General features: G+C 41.0%; 1 protein-coding gene across 7 annotated transcripts in view; it reads right to left on the reverse strand.

Annotated features, from left to right (window-relative positions):
* The window catches only part of ARHGAP12 (Rho GTPase activating protein 12), a 121,603-nt gene extending 108,044 nt beyond the window's left edge, over window positions 1-13,559 (reverse strand). For all 7 annotated transcript variants that reach the window (XM_045466093.1, XM_045466091.1, XM_045466090.1 and 4 more), the window contains exon 1: window positions 13,380-13,559. The gene's annotated coding sequence lies outside the window, so the exon portion shown is untranslated. The remainder of the gene's footprint in view (window positions 1-13,379) is intronic.
* Between the last annotated feature and the right edge of the window lie 1,943 nt (window positions 13,560-15,502).

Raw genomic sequence — 15,502 nt, forward strand, 5'->3', positions numbered from 1 at the left:
CAGGAACTTTCATTCACTGCTGGTAGGAATGCAAAATGGTTCAGCTACTTTGAAGACAGCTTAGCAGTTTCTTACAAAGCTAAACATAGTCTTGCCATACGATCTAGCAATCACACTCCAAGGTATTTACCCAAATAAGTTGAAACCTTATGTCCACAAAAAGTCCTGCAGGCAAATGTTTACAGCAGCTTTATGTATCACTGCCAAAACCCGGAAGCAACAAAGAAATCCTTCAATAGGACAAAGGATAAACCAACTATGTGTGAGACATCCACACAATGGAATATTCTTCAGTGATAAAAATAAGGTATCAAGCTAAGAACAGATACAAACTAATCTTAAATATATTTGGCAAAGCGAAAGAGGCCAGTCTGAAAATGCTACACACTGAATGACTTCAATTATATCACGTTCTGGGAAAGTCAAAACCATACAGACAGTAATTGCCAGGGACAGGAGGAGGAGACGGAGGGTTCTACAAGCAAAGCACAGGGGATTCTTTTAGGTCAATAAAACTATTTTGTATGATACTGTAATGGTGGGTGTAAGACAATGTACATGTCAAAAGCCATTAATCTTTATAACACAAATAATGAACTTTAATGTATGCAAATTTTAAAAATTCATTTAGGCAGTTGGGGGAATGCCAGGATTTCCCAGGAAAGCAGATTAAGACAAGATAGTCTAATAGTATGACAAATGCATGGAACAACCTCACTGAATGGATGGAGGGTGGGAAGAGGATGCTGATCTAACTTATTTTGAAAATAAGTGAAGTTTGTAAGAATATAGGCAAAGGAATTGAACATAAATACTGTATTCTAGCTTGATAAAAAACACATCCCATGGGGGTACAAGTCAAAAATTCTGATACAGCCATATTTGTGTATTGTAACAAAATAATTAAATGGAATATGGATGAGAGGAACCAGGTTTCTCAGTGATGGAGTGGAAATTTATAATCATGGGGAAAAGACTAGAATTATCCATGGATTAAACTTGGAAACATCAATACGAACTCATTTTTAGCTTACTACAGATAAAATAACAAAGGTGATTCTGTAATGGACAGAAAACACGAATAGACACTTTTCCAAAGAAGACATCCAGATGGCAAACAGACACATGAAAAGATGCTCAACATCACTCATCATCAGGGAAACAGAGATCAAAACCACACTGAGATACCACCTCACATCCATCAAATGGCTAAAATTAACTACTCAGGAAACAACAGATGTTGGCAAGGATGTGGAGAAAGGGGAACCCTCTTGCACTGTTGGTGGGAATGCAAACTGGTGTAGCCACAGTGTAGAGTTCCTCACAAAATTAAAAATAGTATTAACCTACAACCCAGCAACCACGCTAGAAATTTATCCAAAGGATACAAAAATGCTGATTCAATGGGGCTCATGAACCCCAATGTTTATAGCAGTGCTATCAACAATAGCCAATTATGGAAAGAGCCCAAATGTCCATCAACTATTGAATGGATAAAGAAGATGCGGTTTATACATACAATGGAATACTACTTGGTGATAAAAAAAAGAACAAAATCTTACCATTTGCAACAATGTGGATGGAACTGGAGGGTATTATGCTAAGCAAAATAAATCAATCAATATCATATGATTTCACTCATATGTGAAACTTAACAGATGATCGTAGAGGACAGGTAGGAAAAGTAAGATAAAAACAGAGAGGGAGGCAAACCGTAAGAGACTCTTAAATACAGAGAACAAACTGAGGGTTGATGGGGATGGAGAAAATGGGTGAGGGGCATTAAGGAGGACACTTGTTGGGATGAGCACTGGGTGTTGTATGTAAGTGATGAATCGCTGGAATCTACTCCTGAAGCCAAGACTGCACTGTTATGTTAGCTAATTTGAGAATAAATAAACTAAAATAATAAAAATAAATAAATAGAACAATAACAACAAAAATAAAGGTGATTTTATAAAGAAATACTACAGATATGTATCTATATATTGCTTAGTATACACATTTTGCTGTCAGTAAAAATGATACCTAACAGCAACAAGTACACCTAACAGCCAGATATGGTTTCTAATACCATTCTCCAAATAAAGGAAACAAGGCTCTTTGGAGAGATGACTGATTCAAGGACTGGGGCAGAAAATATACAAGATGAGCCCCAAGCTCCTTGTAGTGCCATAGTGACCCTTCCCCCTCTGGATTTTAAGGACTATATTTACTTTTTTTTAAGGACTATCTAGTCCTTAGATTTAAATGCTTACCATTTTTTTAATGCTTATTATTAAACTACTGTCTTCTTAAACTATAATTCAAAGTGATATGGCGCACGTTTCAAATTCATATTAAAGTATCTTAGGGGGGGCCTGGGTGGCTCAGTAGGTTAAGTGTCCAAATTCATGTCAGGTCATGATCTCACAGTTCGTGGAGTTCGAGCCCCACATTGGGCTCTCTGCTGTCAGCACAGAGCCTGCTTTAGATCCTCTGTCTCCCTCTCTCTCTGCCCCTCCCCCACTCATGGAGCTCTCTCTCAAAAATTAAAAAAAAAAAAAATCTTACATTATGCTGCCCCACATTTGAATAATTTAAATAAAAACTCACATTTCTGTAATTCTTTACTTTTACACACTGCATTTATGGAGAATCACAGTGCCTGTTTTTCTCAACAAAATATAAATTACAATTACTTAAGAGGCAGTAGGGTTCAAAATCATTCTAAAATAATCTCTTATACGTGGAGAGTAAATACTGATCCAGCTGATATATGACAGAGCAGAAAGTGAGGAGCCTACTGTATTAAAAATTTCACACACTCAGTACTTCAGTAAACCATCCTGATCAAGCCCTTTCAAACCAAAAAGGATTAAACTAGAATTTAATCCTTTCAGATCCATTTGCACACACCAGAAGACAGCCTATAAGGTTAAAAAAAAAAAAACAAAAAACAAACTCAGACCTAGTAAAAAGTCTAAGGATCAAAAAATTTTCTTGAGCCAATAGGTTAACTTCCTTTTCCTTCAGATTCTATTTCATAAGCTACCTATATGGATACTGGCTCCATGTTAACCTTTAAAACCACCCTTCTACAATAATCAATTCTGCTTCTGTATTTTTCAGCTTTCTTATTACTTCTTTCTGAATGCACTCCAAACAATGGGTTCTTCCTTCTATACCCTCAACATCTGAGTCCCATATTTTAATTTCTTATTAAGAAATTTCTATAATAACTATTTTTAATTAAAAAAAAAGAAAGTAACCTTTTTTACAGGTCACATAAATTTGATCTTGCCTTGGTGGCATCAAACCTGTCCCCCCTTATAGTAACAACACCTTGATTTTCCTTTGGGGAAGCACCCATGCTCATGATCTCAGTCCATATCATTACACAAGTTGTCATATATTAATAAGAGTATCAGGGCACCAGGGTGGCTCAGTCAGTTTAAGTGTCCAACTCTTACTTTCTACTCAGGTCATGATCTCGTGGTTTGTGAGATCCAGCCACAAGTTGGGCTCTGTGCTGACAGCACGGAGCCTGCTTCAGGTTCTCTTTCTCCCTCTCTCTGCCCCTCCCTTGTTCACTCTCCCTCACTCTCTCGCTTTCTCTCAAAATAAACTTAAAAAAAGAAAAGAAAATCATAACCTTGGTCTTTATAAAGTTTAATAGGATTTCTAATCCTCTAATAATTTACTCTAGAAGAAAAACTTCATTCACTTCACAATTCTATTGGTTACCTCGGTATTAACCACCCTCTCCCCCAACCCATTCAGATATTCCTCCAAAACTATACACATTACCCTCTTAAAATCTTTGAAATGACTATTTACATTCAACTACTTTCAAATGTTTACCAAATCCTGTGCTTTAAAAAAAAGATACAATCTACAAAACAAAGGCAAATACAAGAATAGTGATTATTAACATCTGGCCATTGCAAAGCTCTAGTCAGACCTCAGTAACTTTTCAAAAAAGGAAAAACTATTCTGTTTAATGCTTACATTATACCAACCTACTCCAAATTAACATCATGATAAGAGCCAATGTTGGCAAAGGACTTGAATAGATATTTTTCCAAAGAAGATAACACAAGTGGCCAATAACAAGGAAAGATGGGGGCGCCTGGGTGGCGTAGTCAGTTAAGCTCCCAACTTCAACTCAGGTCATGATCTCACAGTTTGTGATTTCAAGGCCCACATCAGGCTCTGCACTGACAGCTCTGAGCCTGGAGCCTACTTCAGATTCTGTGTCTCCCTCTCCCTCTGCCCCTCCCCGGCTAACACTCTGTCTCTGTCTCTCAAAAATAAATATTAAAAAAAAAAAAAAAAAGAACATGGAAAGATGCTCAACATCACTAATCATTAGGGAAATGGAAATCAAACCACAACAACCAAAAAAACCCCAAAATAACAAGTGCTAGTGAGGATGTGGAGAAATTGCAATTCTTTGCACTGCTCGTAGAAGTGCAAAACAGTAGCAGCACAGGGGTAAACAGTATGGTGATTTTTTAAAACATCCAGCAATTCCATTTCTGGGTATATATCCAAAAGCAGGGACTTGTAAACATATATGTACACCCATGTTAACAGCAGCACTAATCACAATAGCCAAAAGATGGAAAGAAAAACCAAATGTCTGTGGACAGATAAATGCCTAAACAAAATGTGGTACATACATAAAATACTACTGTGTATATATTACCACAATAGTCATTGCAGAATACAATTTAAATCACCTTACACCTGCCTACCCCCAAACCACAAAAGTCACTAAAATCCTCACATAGCTTTTACAGATACGCTTTCAAAGTAAATTTTAAAAGGCAAAAACACATTCAAACTTTTAGAAAACTGAAAGTAGCACTTATGTGGCATACAAATGATGAATTATTACTACTACCAATCCCTCAGATTGAAAAAAAGAAAGCACACTATGATTCTTAATTTTTATTCAGATTTAAATTATTTTACAAAACATTGAAAATCCAAACATGCAAATTAAACCAAAACAAGATTATTACTACACACCAACCACAATAAAGTTATTTTCAAAAATAAAGACAATACAAAATGCTGATAAGTCTACCAACAACTGAATCAGACACACAGTGCTAATGGAAATACTAAAAACAGTGCAGCCAGTTCAGTAGTTTCCTATAAACAAAGATTTTCTGCAGCCTGAAACAAATTGTTCCTGGGCCATGAAACAAATCTCAATAAATGTCAAAGGACTAAAATCATACTAAGTATATTCTCTAACAAATGAATTAAGTTATAAATTAACAAAAACTTAGCTGCAAATTTGTTGTTGGAATCTAAACAACACACTTCTAAATAACTCAGAAGTCAAAGAAGAAATCAAACAGGAAATCTAAACTGAATAAAAATGAAAACATGACATCTCAAAACTTTTGGGATGCAGCTAAAGTAGTGCTCAGAGAAAATTTATAGCACTAAATGGCCATATTAGAAACGAAAAAAGTCTCAAATCAATGATGTACACTTCCCCTCTGAGAAACTACAAGATGAACATCAAGCAAATTAAACAGCAAGTAGGCAGAAGATATCACATGATAAAGATCAGAGCAGAAATCACTGAGAGAGAAAACAGAAAAGTGTTAGATGAAATCAGAAGCTGGTTCTTAAAGATCAGTAGTACTAATAACCCTCTAGTCAAATTGATCCAGAACACAAGGGGGAAAACCATGAATTACCAATATCAGGCATTCAGACAGGGAACACAACTACAGCTTTAACAACTTTAACCCAATAAATCCAACAACTTAGATGAACCAGACAAATTTCCTGAAAGACAAATTGCCAAGGCTCGATAACCTAAAAAGCCCTGTGTCTGTTAAATAAATTGACATCTCTTTAAAAATCTTCCCACAAAGTCCTAGCCCAGATGGCTTCACTAGAGAATTTTACCAAAAATATAAGGAAGATAATACCAATTCTACACAAACCTTTTGAAGAAAATTGCAACAGAGAAAAAACATCCCAATTCATTCTGTCAGGTCAACATTATCCTCATACCAAAACCAGACAAAGACATTGTAAGAAAAACTAAAGACCTAACATCCCTCATGAACATACATACAAACTTATCCCCAAGAAAGGACTCACATTTAAATATATACAGAACTATTCAAGTCAATAAGACAACCCAATAAAAACTCTGAGTGCCTGGGTGGCTCAGGAGGTTAGGTGTCCAACTCTTGATCTCAGCTCAGATCATAATCTCACAGTTCACAGGTTTGAGCCCCACATCACGCTCTGCGCTGACAGTGTGGAGCTTGCTTGGGATTCTCTCTCTCTCTCTCTCTCTCTCTCTCTCTCTCTCTCTCCCCTCCCTCCCTCCCTCCCTCCCTCCCACACACACTCACTCTCACCCTCTGTCCCCCAACTCTCTCAAAATAAATAAATAAACAAAAAAAAGACAACCCAATAAAAAATAGGTAGAAGATATACTTATCCAAAGAGGATCTACAGATGGTAAATAAGTCCATGAGAAGACGCCCAACATCTTTGGTTATTAGGGAAATGCAAATTAAAGTCACAAAGAAATAATACTACACATTTATTAGAATGACTAATATTTAAAAGACTGACCATATACCACTGTTTTCTGGAATGTGGAGCAACCAGAACTCAACACTGCTGGTGGACCTGTAAAATGGTAAAATTTGGAAATAGTCTGAGAGGTTCTTAAAAATTTAAATATATATATATCTACCATATGACCCAGGGATTCTACTGCTAGGTATTTACCCAAGAGAAATGAAAGCAGGTGTCCACACAAAGACCTGTGTGTAAATGTTCACAGCAGCTTTATTTGTAACAGCCCCAAACTGGAAACAATCCAAATGTCCATCAAGCGGTGAATGGACAGGGGCGCCTGGGTGGCTCAGTCAGCTGGACTTTGGCACAGGTCATGATCTCGCAGTTTGTGGGTTCAAGCCCTGCATCCGGCTCTGTGCTGACAGCTCAGAGCCTGGAGCCTGCTTCAAATTCTGTGTCTTCCTCTCTCTCTCTGCCCATCCCCCACTCGCACTCTGTCCCCTCAAAAATAAACAAACATTAAAAAAAAAAAGGGTGAATGGATAAATTGTGGTATATCCACACAATGGGATATCACTTAGCAACAAAAAGGAATGAACTACTAATACACACAACAAACTGGATCTCACAATAATTTTGCTGAGTGAAAAAAAATCCAGACAAGAAAGACTGCATACTATATGGGTCTATCTACATAATATTCTAGAAAATGGAAATGAATCTAAACCCCAGAAAACAAATCAATATTGACCAGAGAACAAGGGAATGAACTATCCTGAGCTCAAGAAAATTTGGGGGGGGGGGGAAGGAGATTAACATGTTCTTTATAGTGGTGATGGTTTCACAGGTTATATATATACATACATATATATGTATGTATACACACACATATACACATACATCAAAACTCATTAAGTTACACATTTAAAATATATGCAGCTTATTAGACAGCAATTATACCTCAATAAACCTGTTAAAAAACCCTCTAATAATACAAATTTAAAGCACCAAATATTACTTTCCCCTATACTACAATGACTTTAAGTATATATAAAGGATATCTTGCATGGTAAGAATACTAGCAACTGGAATTTTCATTCACTGCTAATGGGAATGCAAAATGGTACAGACACTCTGGAAAACATTTTGTCAGTTTCTCATAAAGTATACATTTACCATATGATCTAGCCATTCCTTTTCAATACCTCTAGGTATTTACCCAAGAAAAGTGAAACCATAAGTCCATACAAAGGCCTTACATCAACATTCATAACAGCTTTATTCATAAGTGCCAGAAACTGGAAACAACTCAAAGGCCTATCAACTGGGGCACCTGGGTGGCTCAGTCGGTTAAGCGTCCGACTTCAGCCAGGTCACGATCTCGCGGTCCGTGAGTTCGAGCCCCGCGTCAGGCTCTGGGCTGATGGCTCAGAGCCTGGAGCCTGTTTCTGATTCTGTGTCTCCCTCTCTCTCTGCCCCTCCCCCGTTCATGCTCTGTCTCTCTCTGTCCCAAAAATAAATAAACGTTGAAAAAAAAAAATAAACATTTAAAAATTTTTTTAAAAAAAAGGCCTATCAACTAATGAAACCCTAGACTAACTGTGGTACATCCATGTGTAAAATAGGAAAGAATGGAAACCTTAAGAGATCCTGGGAAGGGAGGAGGAGTGGAGGGGGATGGGCAAAATGGGTGAAGGGGACCGGGAGATACAAGCTTCTAATTATGGAATGAATAGGTCATGGAATTAAAAGGCAAAGCACGACGAATATAGTCAATGCTACAGTAATAGTGTTGTATGGTGACAGATGGTAGCTACACTTGTGGGTGAGCAGAGTATAACATATAACTTTTCAAAACACTATGTTGTACACCTGAACCTAATGTAACATTGTGCGTCAACTATACTCAAACTTTGAGACATCCTTGTGAAAATGGAAAGAGAAAATGTGAAAAAGTACTTAAACTATAAAGCCTGATACAGACCATCATATTAATCACTGTTCACTAAAGGAAACAAAGTGGTGGTCGGGGCGCCTGGGTGGCTCAGTCGGTTGGGTGTCCGACTTCAGCTCAGGTCATGATCTCGTGGTTCGTGAGTTCGAGCCCCGCGTCGGGCTCTGGGCTGATGGCTCAGAGCCTGGAGCCTGCTTCCGATTCTGTGTCTCCCTCTCTCTCTGCCCCTCCCCCGTTCATGCTCTGTGTCTCTCTGTCTCAAAAATAAATAAACGTTAAAAAAAAAAATTAAAAAAAAAAAAAAAAGGAAACAAAGTGGTGAAAGAAAAGAACCCACGAATCATACTGTATGTAGCCTTCTACATCTGGCTTATTTCACTTAGAACAATGCTTTTGAGATTCATCCATGTAGTTGCATGTATCTATAGTTCACTTCTACTGTTAAATGTTATTATATGTTAATGTATACAAAACTGATTTTTTTTAAACAAACCAGTAATATATAGCAAAATAGTCGTAATTTTCAACAAACTTTTAAAGCTACCACTCTAACGTAAAATGTATTCTAAATTCTCCTGTGGCAAAAAAGCACAGAAATCAAGGTTAGAGGTCTGAAATTTAGATCTAGGATTTGCCATTTATGAGCACCTTAACTTACCTGTAAAACAGACAATACAAACCTCAAAAGATCCTTGTGAGAATGGAAAGAGAAAAAAGCACTCTGTCAACTATAAGGCATGATACAGAGTATCCACACTAATCACTTATTCAAAAATGCAAAAGTTGCGGGGTGCCTGGGTGGCTCAGTCGGTTAAGTGTCTGACTCTTGGTTTTGGATCAGGTCGTCATCTCACAGCTCATGGGTTTTGAGCCCCCTGCAGGGCTCTGCTCTGACAGCGAGGAGCCTGTTTGGGATTCATCCTCTTTTTCTCTCTCTCTCTCCCTCCCTCCCTCCCCCACTCATGTTCTCTATCTCAAAAATAAATAAACATTTAATAAAAACTTTTTTAGATGAGTTCTACACTTACAGAATTATTGCAAAGATAAACAGAGAGTTCCCATATACCCTGTATACAGTCTCCTCTACCTTTAACATCTTATATATGTATGTATGGTACATTTGTCACTGACACAATAACCATGCTCTGTTCAGATTTCCTTAGTTTTCCCCTAATGGACTTCTTCTGCTCTAGAATTCCATTCAGAATACCACATATACATTTTGTAATCATATCCTGTAGCTTTTTTCTTTTTTAAGATATTTTTAATGTTTAGTTTTGAGGGAGTGAGAGAGACAGAGCATGAGCAGGGAAGCAGAGAGAGAGGTGCAGAGACAGAGGGAGACACAGAACTCAAAGCAGGCTCCAGGCTCTGAGCTGTCAGCACACAGCCAGACGCAGGGCTCGAACCCATGAACTGTGAGATCATGACCTGAACAGAAGTCAGACACTTAACCTACTGAGCCACCCAGGCGCCCCATATCCTGTAGCTTTTAAAACACAAGTTACTGGGGAGCCTGGGTGGCTAAGTTGGTTGGGCATCTGACTCTAGCTCAGGTTGTGATCATGATAAGATCATGGTTTAAATGGTTCATGGGATCGAGTACCATGGTGGGCTCTGTCCCGACAGCTGGGAGCCAGAAGAAGCCTGCTTTGAATCCTGTGTCTCCCTCTCTCTCTGCCCCTCCCCTCCCTCAAAAATAAGTAATAAACATTAAAAAAAATTTTTTTTAAACACCAGTTACTGAAACCCAGACAATATAATGAGAGCAGTATGAGGTGAGGCCCCAAAATCTGCATTCCTATCAAGTTCCCAAAGGATGCTGATGGGGCTAATGTAAAAATACACTTAGAAGAGCAGTGGTCTAGATTCTAGACTCCAGAAGTGATGTCCAATGCAGGAGCCACTAGCCAAATGTGGCTACTGAGCACTTTAAGTGTGGCTAATCTAAAATGAGATGTGCTGGATGTGTAAAATACACATAGGATTTGAACACTTAGTCTGAATAAAAGAATCATGTGGATTACATGATATGGCAAAATTTATTTCACTTGGGTTCTCCCCTTTTTTTTTTAACTTTTTATCATGTGACTACTAAAAGCTTTAAAATTACACAGGTGAGGTGCGCCTGACTGGCTGGCTCAGCTGCAGCAGCATGAAACTTTTGATCTCGTGGTTGTGAGTTCAAGACCCATGTTGGGTGTAGAGATTACTTACATAAAAAATTACATTACATTAAATACACAGGTGACTGGTATTACATTTCTTTTGGACAATAGTTTGTGTGGCCTGGGCAGAAGAGCAGCAAGGGTATCTATCACCTGGGGGATCGTTAGAAGTTCAGGTGATCCCCATGCACATTAAAGTTTGAGAAACACTAATTATCAACAAGGGAGGGGTGCTTAGAGATGTCAGCATTTGGCAGTTTGGTTCAAATAAAAAGCTAATGAACTGCAAACTGAAACTGCAAAATATTTAAGTCAATGAAAGTAAATGGAAAATGGCTGAATCACAGCAAAGCCGTCCACAATTGAGGATGTATCATACTTAGACCAGTTAACAACAGAAGAAAAGAAAAACCACAAAGATAGTGGCCCAATGGGTTCCTCAAAAGAGAGATTTGAAAAGCATGATTTGAAGTAAAATGATGGTATGTGATAATCATACCTTTTCAGGTATGATTCAATCCACAAAACACTGCATATTTGCAATTAAAACTAAAAATGTTAAATATGAGATAAAATAAAAGTTTAATTTCACTTTTCTCTCCCACTATTAGAAAACTGTAATGCCCATTTGGGCCAGATTCACCTTAAGTTACCTTTTCTCAGTACCAATTTTCTCAGATAAGCAAAATATTGGTACTACCACTTATACCTCACTATATTCACTGCTTTATTTCAATCAATTTAAACATTTTATTACCCTCCTTTTCTCAGGAATGTCAACTTCATAACTTCAAGTACTTAAGTTTGTAAAGCCCACTGTCTAGCCACCTATTTACAAAAAAAAAAAAAAAAAAAAAAGCACCCAACAGATACTTTCTAATTAATGAAATGAAAACCAAGTGATTAACTGCAAATAATACGCTGTTTTTCTACAGCATTTATAGTACACGTTTTCACTTGTGCCGCACAACTAGTAGAGTAAGTAAAAAATAAAAATATGTAAGTTACTGTCTATATATGAATAACCTTTACAAATGGCATTATATCAAGAATTAGTGCGTTAGCAATCTTTTCCAACTTTTATGGTGGATAAAGTTGAACAGAATCCTATCAACAAATCCTGGACATACACATACACAAACACATAATCTGTTCATTACACTTCATTTTTTCCCCCAAGCACAAACCCCTCCAGAGCCGCGGAGCTACACGCAACCGCGGGTCCCACATGTGCATCGGGCTTGTCTGGCTCTTCACGCTGCACTGCTCAGGGTTAAAATTTCACAGCCTGCTTTTAGGCACTTCTCCGGGCTCCCAAATCCCTATTTTGAAACCTTTCCAAGCCATTTCAAAACAGAGAAAAAGAGAAAAATACTAGCACCAGCAGCCAGAATGTCTACTCAGACAAGAAAATGTACAGAAAGATGACCCATTCTGTAACACACCCTTCTACAGACCAGGGAAGGAACACTGGATATGGACAAATAAATAACAGCTCGAGGCCACCATTTCCCAACTTTTCAGTAGGAAACAGGCGTGGCCAGGGGCTAGATACTTTTTAACAACCTTCCACTGTAACACAGTCTTCCGAGGTCTCACCTGAATTCAGAAGGGGTGGCAGAATCTGAACCAGAAGCCGAGTGACTCCTCGCTTGCTGCTCCTTCCTCCACATTTCCTCCCCTTTGGAATATGTGCATAAATGCTCAATAAAATCTGCTCATAGGTCGTAATTAACCATAAAACAATTCGAGCGTTAGGTGCCTTTACCCATAATAAACACTTCACTTGGAACGGCATTAGAACTTTCCTAAAGATATGCTTTAAACATTTTGCTTTAGCCTTTGCAAATGCATTTATAACCGCTGCTGCAGTCGAAGGAAAACATCGCAAGCCTCTAAAACTGAAGGCCATTGAGTTTTTCTGTAATGCTGACCCTGCGGACATTTCTTCTCAGAGGGTCTGCGGTAACTTAAGATCCAACACTTAAAGGACAGCCATTCTTGGAAGACAATCAACTGCGTTGAAACGGCAGGAGGGCAGCACGCTCATAAGGAGCATTTTTTTTTTTTTTTTAATTCAAGGACTTTGAGGAGATTGCTCCCAGAAGAGCTAGAGTAGCAAGTGTCCATTCAACAGGGGCGGAGCACCTCTAAAGACTGCGGAGACCAAAGTGCCCAGTTTAAGGTCAGCAGTCGAGGGGAGGCCCCAGGTGGGCTGCCTGGATGGGCGGAGGTTTGCACACCCCACAGCAATTAGAGAGCGGACACACGCAGCTGCAGAAGGCGAGGAAGGAGGGCGGCACCAGCCTGCCTCTTACACACACAGACACACACACACACACACACACACCCCGACGCCCTCCTTCCTAGGGGCGGGGCGGGCGGGCGCTGCCCTCACACAGGAAGTCAGGAAACCCGGGGGACAGAGGAGCCACAACTTTAGAGCCATTTAAACCCTCTCGCCCACGTCAGCCAATGGGCTGGCCACGGCCCCCCTGTCCCCCGCGCCAACCTCGCGCCCCGCGCCGCGCCCCCTCCGCGACGCTCCCGACCGCACCTCGCGCTCACCTCGGCGCCGACGCGCCTCCCGCACACACCTCCCCCTAACTCCGCCGCCCTCGGCGGGCACAGCCCCGGCCGCGGACGCCTTTGTGCAGCACCTCACCAACCTGCCCTCCGTCCGCGGGAACCTGTGTCCCCCACCTTACCGAGAGGACGGCGGCCTCGCGGGAGGCAGCTCCCTCTTGTACTAGCACGGGGTCTGCAGGACGCCTAGGCGAGCCCGAAGGGCGCTCACACCGCGGCGGCCGCGGCCAGCCCGTCCCCGCAGGCTGGTCTCCGAGGGAGGGTAAGTTCCAGGGCACGTCGGAGCGCGCCGGCGCGGGGGCGGGGCGGGGCTGGCGGCTCACGTGATGGCAGGGGGCGGGGCGGGGCTCACGTGACGACCCGGGCGGGCGCCGGGTGAATCGGCTGAGGTGGATCCGGGAGGAGGGGGGCGGTCCGAGGCACTGGCTGAGGGACTCGGGCTGGCGAGGTTGTTGCCTGCCAAGTGGGCGTAAGCACTTTGTAAACATGAAGTGGGAAACGTTGAGAGAAAACGCTCGGGAGAAAACGAGGGAAGGGCGAACGGGAAACGGAGCGAGCACTAGGGTGACAGGAATGGAGCCCAGGGAAAGACAGCGGGGCGGTGGGCCCTGCCCGCTCCCTTTCTCGGCCCACTGGCCTGCTGGGAGCTGCTGCCAGGCTTAGGTCAGTCGTCCACCGCCCCGGAAATCCCTCGGGAAGACTCGGAAAAAGTGCCACCAGCTACCTCCTGGGGACGAAATGGAACACTGGAGACAGTGAGTCCATTTACTGGGTCCATGAGGAGCTGTCCTTCGCTGGGGCCACCAGGGCAGATTGCTACACCAGCTGTGCACACACACTCAGGGCTGAAGAGGGCCCTGGGGACCCGAGAACGGCCGCTCCGTGGTCAGGCTGCTGCAAAGCAGCATGACCCCTCGTTCAGCATTCAGCTGAATGCTGAAGCAGCCCAATGGCTGTCCATGGGGCCAGCTGTGTGCAAGCCCCGGGGCCACAGTGTCATTGGCCAAAGTCATCACTGTTTGCAGCGTTTGCACTTTGGCAGCACAGAATCCAGAAGTCAGAGGCACTAAAGGTTTTTCATGGTGATCCTATGGCAGGAGTTGTACTCGACAGAGAATCTGGAAAAGACACCTAGCTTCTACCATTGTCCCTTCACACTTCTCGACCTCAGCTGTCAAAGGAGTGTGTTCACTGAACTCAAAGGCTCCTTCTTCTAGCCCTAAATTTAATGACTGTGAGGAAAACTGATCAGCATTATTAGGTCATAAGGAACCACTCATTCAGTAACCAATTGTTGTGTCTATTATGGTGCCAGGATTAAATTTTAACGATACCAGAATTTGAAAAAAAAAAAAAAAAAGTGGGAGGATATGGTTGGAAAGTCACTCTGGGGAATTGGCCCTTTTCTGTTCTTCACCTCATACTTGAAGATGCCACTGTGTCTGGCTTCCTTATCATAAGCTGAATTCCCATTTGTTCTTTAATGACTACAGAGAACCCACTGGGTTATTGACAAGATTTTAACAGCCATAGTTTTCCACCTTCTTATTAAATTTAATGGGTGGGCGGCACTACAGTTTTAAAATATTTTCATTTTAGAAAGGAAAGACACTTTCTAAAGAAGCCAAGGACTGTCTCTATCATTGCACTTTCCACCACCCCTTCCTTGACACTAATGGTTTTTCCTGTCTCCCTCAGTTTCTAACATGTTCTCTTTTCCATGCACTTATTCAGCATACAGAGTGTTGCTGCTGTATGCTTCCGAAACTTTTCCATAGAATCCCTGTGATCTCTTTCTAGAACCAAAACAAGGACAGGCCACAAAAAGTAAACTGTGCCCTGATGGGAATGTGCTGATAACTTTATCTTCCCTACTCCCCAAACCTAAACTGGGCACCCTTGGTTTCAGCAGGAGAAAACTGAACAGTTTGCATACTTGCTGATCTGCCTGTAACTTCTACTTCCTATTTCACAACATAATCTCAGATGATACCACAATGCCCACAGTATGCTGATCACTACCAACAGCAGATGGAGTCAGATAAAAAGAGCTCTCACTCAAGTGTGTTGTTTGAGAAGGGCCTGATGGAGAGCTATGAAATCATTTGCAACACTGCCTCTAGTTAGTTTTTAAATAAGACTAGCAGCATATGTCTGGCTCCTGTGCTCAGGATCTCAACAGATCACTTTCAGGATATTGACATTTAACTGACTTCTAATGAGGTAGCATGAAGTTCCAAAATGT

The sequence above is a fragment of the Leopardus geoffroyi genome, chromosome B4, assembly GCF_018350155.1.
Source record: "Leopardus geoffroyi isolate Oge1 chromosome B4, O.geoffroyi_Oge1_pat1.0, whole genome shotgun sequence".
NCBI lineage: Eukaryota > Metazoa > Chordata > Mammalia > Carnivora > Felidae > Leopardus > Leopardus geoffroyi.